The sequence below is a fragment of the Styela clava genome, unplaced genomic scaffold (assembly GCF_964204865.1).
Source record: "Styela clava unplaced genomic scaffold, kaStyClav1.hap1.2 HAP1_SCAFFOLD_108, whole genome shotgun sequence".
NCBI classification, from domain to species: domain Eukaryota; kingdom Metazoa; phylum Chordata; class Ascidiacea; order Stolidobranchia; family Styelidae; genus Styela; species Styela clava.
Window position 1 is genome coordinate 40,001 of NW_027556620.1, and position 7,500 is coordinate 47,500.

Sequence of the window (7,500 nt, forward strand, 5' to 3'; positions counted from 1 at the left end):
GGAGCGCACCCTTTTCTCGGTGGCTGGCGGGCGAGAGAGTGCTGCGTCGCCGGCATCGGCGTCGAAAGAAGCCGAGCCGAAAAAAGTTAAAGTACAAACGTGCAAGCATACTAACCTAACCCTAGGTAAGGCATGTCAGAGCGAAAGACAGTAATTTCGAATGAGCCATGAAAGAGCGGTGCGGGGCCGGTCGGAGCGCACCCTTTTCTCGGTGGCTGGCGGGCGAGAGAGTGCTGCGTCGCCGGCATCGGCGTCGAAAGAAGCCGAGCCGAAAAAAGTTAAAGTACAAACGTGCAAGCATACTAACCTAACCCTAGGTAAGGCATGTCAGAGCGAAAGACAGTAATTTCGAATGAGCCAAGAAAGAGCGGTGCGGGGCCGGTCGGAGCGCACCCTTTTCTCGGTGGCTGGCGGGCGAGAGAGTGCTGCGTCGCCGGCATCGGCGTCGAAAGAAGCCGAGCCGAAAAAAGTTAATGTACAAACGTGCAAGCATACTAACCTAACCCTAGGTAAGGCATGTCAGAGCGAAAGACAGTAATTTCGAATGAGCCAAGAATGAGCGGTGCGGGGCCGGTCGGAGCGCACCCTTTTCTCGGTGGCTGGCGGGCGAGAGAGTGCTGCGTCGCCGGCATCGGCGTCGAAAGAAGCCGAGCCGAAAAAAGTTAATGTACAAACGTGCAAGCATACTAACCTAACCCTAGGTAAGGCATGTCAGAGCGAAAGACAGTAATTTCGAATGAGCCATGAAAGAGCGGTGCGGGGCCGGTCGGAGCGCACCCTTTTCTCGGTGGCTGGCGGGCGAGAGAGTGCTGCGTCGCCGGCATCGGCGTCGAAAGAAGCCGAGCCGAAAAAAGTTAAAGTACAAACGTGCAAGCATACTAACCTAACCCTAGGTAAGGCATGTCAGAGCGAAAGACAGTAATTTCGAATGAGCCAAGAAAGAGCGGTGCGGGGCCGGTCGGAGCGCACCCTTTTCTAGGTGGCTGGCGGGCGAGAGAGTGCTGCGTCGCCGGCATCGGCGTCGAAAGAAGCCGAGCCAAAAAAAGTTAAAGTACAAACGTGCAAGCATACTAACCTAACCCTAGGTAAGGCATGTCAGAGCGAAAGACAGTAATTTCGAATGAGCCAAGAAAGAGCGGTGCGGGGCCGGTCGGAGCGCACCCTTTTCTCGGTGGCTGGCGGGCGAGAGAGTGCTGCGTCGCCGGCATCGGCGTCGAAAGAAGCCGAGCCGAAAAAAGTTAAAGTACAAACGTGCAAGCATACTAACCTAACCCTAGGTAAGGCATGTCAGAGCGAAAGACAGTAATTTCGAATGAGCCATGAAAGAGCGGTGCGGGGCCGGTCGGAGCGCACCCTTTTCTCGGTGGCTGGCGGGCGAGAGAGTGCTGCGTCGCCGGCATCGGCGTCGAAAGAAGCCGAGCCGAAAAAAGTTAAAGTACAAACGTGCAAGCATACTAACCTAACCCTAGGTAAGGCATGTCAGAGCGAAAGACAGTAATTTCGAATGAGCCAAGAAAGAGCGGTGCGGGGCCGGTCGGAGCGCACCCTTTTCTCGGTGGCTGGCGGGCGAGAGAGTGCTGCGTCGCCGGCATCGGCGTCGAAAGAAGCCGAGCCGAAAAAAGTTAATGTACAAACGTGCAAGCATACTAACCTAACCCTAGGTAAGGCATGTCAGAGCGAAAGACAGTAAACTCGAATGAGCCATGAAAGAGCGGTGCGGGGCCGGTCGGAGCGCACCCTTTTCTCGGTGGCTGGCGGGCGAGAGAGTGCTGCGTCGCCGGCATCGGCGTCGAAAGAAGCCGAGCCGAAAAAAGTTAAAGTACAAACGTGCAAGCATACTAACCTAACCCTAGGTAAGGCATGTCAGAGCGAAAGACAGTAATTTCGAATGAGCCAAGAAAGAGCGGTGCGGGGCCGGTCGGAGCGCACCCTTTTCTAGGTGGCTGGCGGGCGAGAGAGTGCTGCGTCGCCGGCATCGGCGTCGAAAGAAGCCGAGCCAAAAAAAGTTAAAGTACAAACGTGCAAGCATACTAACCTAACCCTAGGTAAGGCATGTCAGAGCGAAAGACAGTAATTTCGAATGAGCCATGAAAGAGCGGTGCGGGGCCGGTCGGAGCGCACCCTTTTCTCGGTGGCTGGCGGGCGAGAGAGTGCTGCGTCGCCGGCATCGGCGTCGAAAGAAGCCGAGCCGAAAAAAGTTAAAGTACAAACGTGCAAGCATACTAACCTAACCCTAGGTAAGGCATGTCAGAGCGAAAGACAGTAATTTCGAATGAGCCAAGAAAGAGCGGTGCGGGGCCGGTCGGAGCGCACCCTTTTCTAGGTGGCTGGCGGGCGAGAGAGTGCTGCGTCGCCGGCATCGGCGTCGAAAGAAGCCGAGCCAAAAAAAGTTAAAGTACAAACGTGCAAGCATACTAACCTAACCCTAGGTAAGGCATGTCAGAGCGAAAGACAGTAATTTCGAATGAGCCAAGAAAGAGCGGTGCGGGGCCGGTCGGAGCGCACCCTTTTCTCGGTGGCTGGCGGGCGAGAGAGTGCTGCGTCGCCGGCATCGGCGTCGAAAGAAGCCGAGCCGAAAAAAGTTAAAGTACAAACGTGCAAGCATACTAACCTAACCCTAGGTAAGGCATGTCAGAGCGAAAGACAGTAATTTCGAATGAGCCAAGAAAGAGCGGTGCGGGGCCGGTCGGAGCGCACCCTTTTCTAGGTGGCTGGCGGGCGAGAGAGTGCTGCGTCGCCGGCATCGGCGTCGAAAGAAGCCGAGCCAAAAAAAGTTAAAGTACAAACGTGCAAGCATACTAACCTAACCCTAGGTAAGGCATGTCAGAGCGAAAGACAGTAAACTCGAATGAGCCATGAAAGAGCGGTGCGGGGCCGGTCGGAGCGCACCCTTTTCTCGGTGGCTGGCGGGCGAGAGAGTGCTGCGTCGCCGGCATCGGCGTCGAAAGAAGCCGAGCCGAAAAAAGTTAAAGTACAAACGTGCAAGCATACTAACCTAACCCTAGGTAAGGCATGTCAGAGCGAAAGACAGTAATTTCGAATGAGCCAAGAAAGAGCGGTGCGGGGCCGGTCGGAGCGCACCCTTTTCTAGGTGGCTGGCGGGCGAGAGAGTGCTGCGTCGCCGGCATCGGCGTCGAAAGAAGCCGAGCCAAAAAAAGTTAAAGTACAAACGTGCAAGCATACTAACCTAACCCTAGGTAAGGCATGTCAGAGCGAAAGACAGTAATTTCGAATGAGCCATGAAAGAGCGGTGCGGGGCCGGTCGGAGCGCACCCTTTTCTCGGTGGCTGGCGGGCGAGAGAGTGCTGCGTCGCCGGCATCGGCGTCGAAAGAAGCCGAGCCGAAAAAAGTTAAAGTACAAACGTGCAAGCATACTAACCTAACCCTAGGTAAGGCATGTCAGAGCGAAAGACAGTAATTTCGAATGAGCCAAGAAAGAGCGGTGCGGGGCCGGTCGGAGCGCACCCTTTTCTAGGTGGCTGGCGGGCGAGAGAGTGCTGCGTCGCCGGCATCGGCGTCGAAAGAAGCCGAGCCAAAAAAAGTTAAAGTACAAACGTGCAAGCATACTAACCTAACCCTAGGTAAGGCATGTCAGAGCGAAAGACAGTAATTTCGAATGAGCCAAGAAAGAGCGGTGCGGGGCCGGTCGGAGCGCACCCTTTTCTCGGTGGCTGGCGGGCGAGAGAGTGCTGCGTCGCCGGCATCGGCGTCGAAAGAAGCCGAGCCGAAAAAAGTTAAAGTACAAACGTGCAAGCATACTAACCTAACCCTAGGTAAGGCATGTCAGAGCGAAAGACAGTAATTTCGAATGAGCCAAGAAAGAGCGGTGCGGGGCCGGTCGGAGCGCACCCTTTTCTAGGTGGCTGGCGGGCGAGAGAGTGCTGCGTCGCCGGCATCGGCGTCGAAAGAAGCCGAGCCAAAAAAAGTTAAAGTACAAACGTGCAAGCATACTAACCTAACCCTAGGTAAGGCATGTCAGAGCGAAAGACAGTAAACTCGAATGAGCCATGAAAGAGCGGTGCGGGGCCGGTCGGAGCGCACCCTTTTCTCGGTGGCTGGCGGGCGAGAGAGTGCTGCGTCGCCGGCATCGGCGTCGAAAGAAGCCGAGCCGAAAAAAGTTAAAGTACAAACGTGCAAGCATACTAACCTAACCCTAGGTAAGGCATGTCAGAGCGAAAGACAGTAATTTCGAATGAGCCAAGAAAGAGCGGTGCGGGGCCGGTCGGAGCGCACCCTTTTCTAGGTGGCTGGCGGGCGAGAGAGTGCTGCGTCGCCGGCATCGGCGTCGAAAGAAGCCGAGCCAAAAAAAGTTAAAGTACAAACGTGCAAGCATACTAACCTAACCCTAGGTAAGGCATGTCAGAGCGAAAGACAGTAATTTCGAATGAGCCATGAAAGAGCGGTGCGGGGCCGGTCGGAGCGCACCCTTTTCTCGGTGGCTGGCGGGCGAGAGAGTGCTGCGTCGCCGGCATCGGCGTCGAAAGAAGCCGAGCCGAAAAAAGTTAATGTACAAACGTGCAAGCATACTAACCTAACCCTAGGTAAGGCATGTCAGAGCGAAAGACAGTAATTTCGAATGAGCCAAGAAAGAGCGGTGCGGGGCCGGTCGGAGCGCACCCTTTTCTCGGTGGCTGGCGGGCGAGAGAGTGCTGCGTCGCCGGCATCGGCGTCGAAAGAAGCCGAGCCGAAAAAAGTTAAAGTACAAACGTGCAAGCATACTAACCTAACCCTAGGTAAGGCATGTCAGAGCGAAAGACAGTAATTTCGAATGAGCCAAGAAAGAGCGGTGCGGGGCCGGTCGGAGCGCACCCTTTTCTAGGTGGCTGGCGGGCGAGAGAGTGCTGCGTCGCCGGCATCGGCGTCGAAAGAAGCCGAGCCAAAAAAAGTTAAAGTACAAACGTGCAAGCATACTAACCTAACCCTAGGTAAGGCATGTCAGAGCGAAAGACAGTAATTTCGAATGAGCCATGAAAGAGCGGTGCGGGGCCGGTCGGAGCGCACCCTTTTCTCGGTGGCTGGCGGGCGAGAGAGTGCTGCGTCGCCGGCATCGGCGTCGAAAGAAGCCGAGCCGAAAAAAGTTAATGTACAAACGTGCAAGCATACTAACCTAACCCTAGGTAAGGCATGTCAGAGCGAAAGACAGTAATTTCGAATGAGCCAAGAATGAGCGGTGCGGGGCCGGTCGGAGCGCACCCTTTTCTCGGTGGCTGGCGGGCGAGAGAGTGCTGCGTCGCCGGCATCGGCGTCGAAAGAAGCCGAGCCGAAAAAAGTTAATGTACAAACGTGCAAGCATACTAACCTAACCCTAGGTAAGGCATGTCAGAGCGAAAGACAGTAAACTCGAATGAGCCATGAAAGAGCGGTGCGGGGCCGGTCGGAGCGCACCCTTTTCTCGGTGGCTGGCGGGCGAGAGAGTGCTGCGTCGCCGGCATCGGCGTCGAAAGAAGCCGAGCCAAAAAAAGTTAAAGTACAAACGTGCAAGCATACTAACCTAACCCTAGGTAAGGCATGTCAGAGCGAAAGACAGTAATTTCGAATGAGCCATGAAAGAGCGGTGCGGGGCCGGTCGGAGCGCACCCTTTTCTCGGTGGCTGGCGGGCGAGAGAGTGCTGCGTCGCCGGCATCGGCGTCGAAAGAAGCCGAGCCGAAAAAAGTTAAAGTACAAACGTGCAAGCATACTAACCTAACCCTAGGTAAGGCATGTCAGAGCGAAAGACAGTAATTTCGAATGAGCCAAGAAAGAGCGGTGCGGGGCCGGTCGGAGCGCACCCTTTTCTAGGTGGCTGGCGGGCGAGAGAGTGCTGCGTCGCCGGCATCGGCGTCGAAAGAAGCCGAGCCAAAAAAAGTTAAAGTACAAACGTGCAAGCATACTAACCTAACCCTAGGTAAGGCATGTCAGAGCGAAAGACAGTAATTTCGAATGAGCCATGAAAGAGCGGTGCGGGGCCGGTCGGAGCGCACCCTTTTCTCGGTGGCTGGCGGGCGAGAGAGTGCTGCGTCGCCGGCATCGGCGTCGAAAGAAGCCGAGCCGAAAAAAGTTAAAGTACAAACGCGATGCTAATGAGCGAGCCGTTGTCTCGACTAATATGTAGGGGGCGTTCGATCGAGCGTCTGGCTTGAGCGCTTGTCGGCCTAGCAGAACGGTCGCATTGTTATGCCCGGGTTTTAGGCACCGCTGCAGGCGGCCGGCAGAGCTCTTGTTTGTGCGAAACTGAATGGATCGAGCCCGAGAGAGGGCGAGCAAAGAAAAAACGCAAATCGCTCCGCCTGGCACTGCCGGCGAGAGCGTGGACGTCGCGGCCAGCGACTGTCGAAGCCGAGTACGGCCGCAGGCGATCGCCTCGGTCTTAAACGAATGCGACGAGCACGCGCCGGGCGGCCCAGCAAGGGCCGAGCGCAGCTGTCGCAGCTATCTGGTTGATCCTGCCAGTAGTGATATGCTTGTCTCAAAGATTAAGCCATGCAGGTGCAAGTACGAGTTCTCGTAAAGCGAAACTGCGAATGGCTCATTAAATCAGTCTTGGTTTATTTGGTCTCGTAAGCGAAGTGGATAACTGTGGTAATTCTAGAGCTAATACATGCATTAAGCGCCGACTTCGGGAGGCGCGCTTTTATCAGATCAAAACCGACCGGGTTCGTCCTGTGACGTTTGATGACTCTGGATAACCACGCGGATCGTACGGTCTCTGCACCGACGACGTATCATTCAAGTGTCTGCCCTATCAACTGTCGAAGGTACGCTACGTGCCTACCTTTGTGATAACGGGTAACGGGGAATCAGGGTTCGATTCCGGAGAGGGAGCCTGAGAAACGGCTACCACATCCAAGGAAGGCAGCAGGCGCGCAAATTACCCATTCCCGACACGGGGAGGTAGTGACGAAAAATAACAATACAGGACTCTAACGAGGCCCTGTAATTGGAATGAGTACATCCTAAAACTCTTAACGAGTATCCATTGGAGGGCAAGTCTGGTGCCAGCAGCCGCGGTAATTCCAGCTCCAACAGTGTATGCTAAAGTTGTTGCGGTTGAAAAGCTCGTAGTTGGATTTTGGGCGAGCGCCGCCGGTCCGTCGCAAGGCGTGTCACTGGTTGCGTTCGCCTCACCTTCGGTTCTCCGTCGGTGCTCTTGACTGAGTGTCGGCGGTGGCCGATAAGTTTACTTTGAAAAAATTAGAGTGTTCAAAGCAGGCTGTTCGCCTGCATAGTGTTGCATGGAATAATGGAATAGGACCTCGGTTCTATTTTGTTGGTTTTCGGAGCACGAGGTAATGATTAAGAGGGACAGACGGGGGCGTCCGTACTCTGCCGTTAGAGGTGAAATTCTTGGATCGGCGGAAGACGAACTACTGCGAAAGCATTCGCCAAGAATGTTTTCTTTAATCAAGAGCGAAAGTCAGAGGTTCGAAGACGATCAGATACCGTCCTAGTTCTGACTATAAACGATGCCAACTAGCGATCGGGAGGCGTTACCATGACGACCTTTCCGGCAGCTTCCGGGA

At 55.0% G+C, this 7,500-nt stretch overlaps 1 non-coding gene across 1 annotated transcript in view; it reads left to right on the plus strand.

Annotated features, from left to right (window-relative positions):
* Positions 1-6,410: 6,410 nt before the first annotated feature.
* Positions 6,411-7,500, plus strand: part of LOC144419246 (small subunit ribosomal RNA) — a 1,810-nt gene continuing 720 nt past the window's right edge. Inside the window, exon 1 of the ribosomal RNA XR_013473936.1 lies at positions 6,411-7,500. This exon is cut by the window's right edge and continues 720 nt beyond it. This is a non-coding gene — a ribosomal RNA (small subunit ribosomal RNA).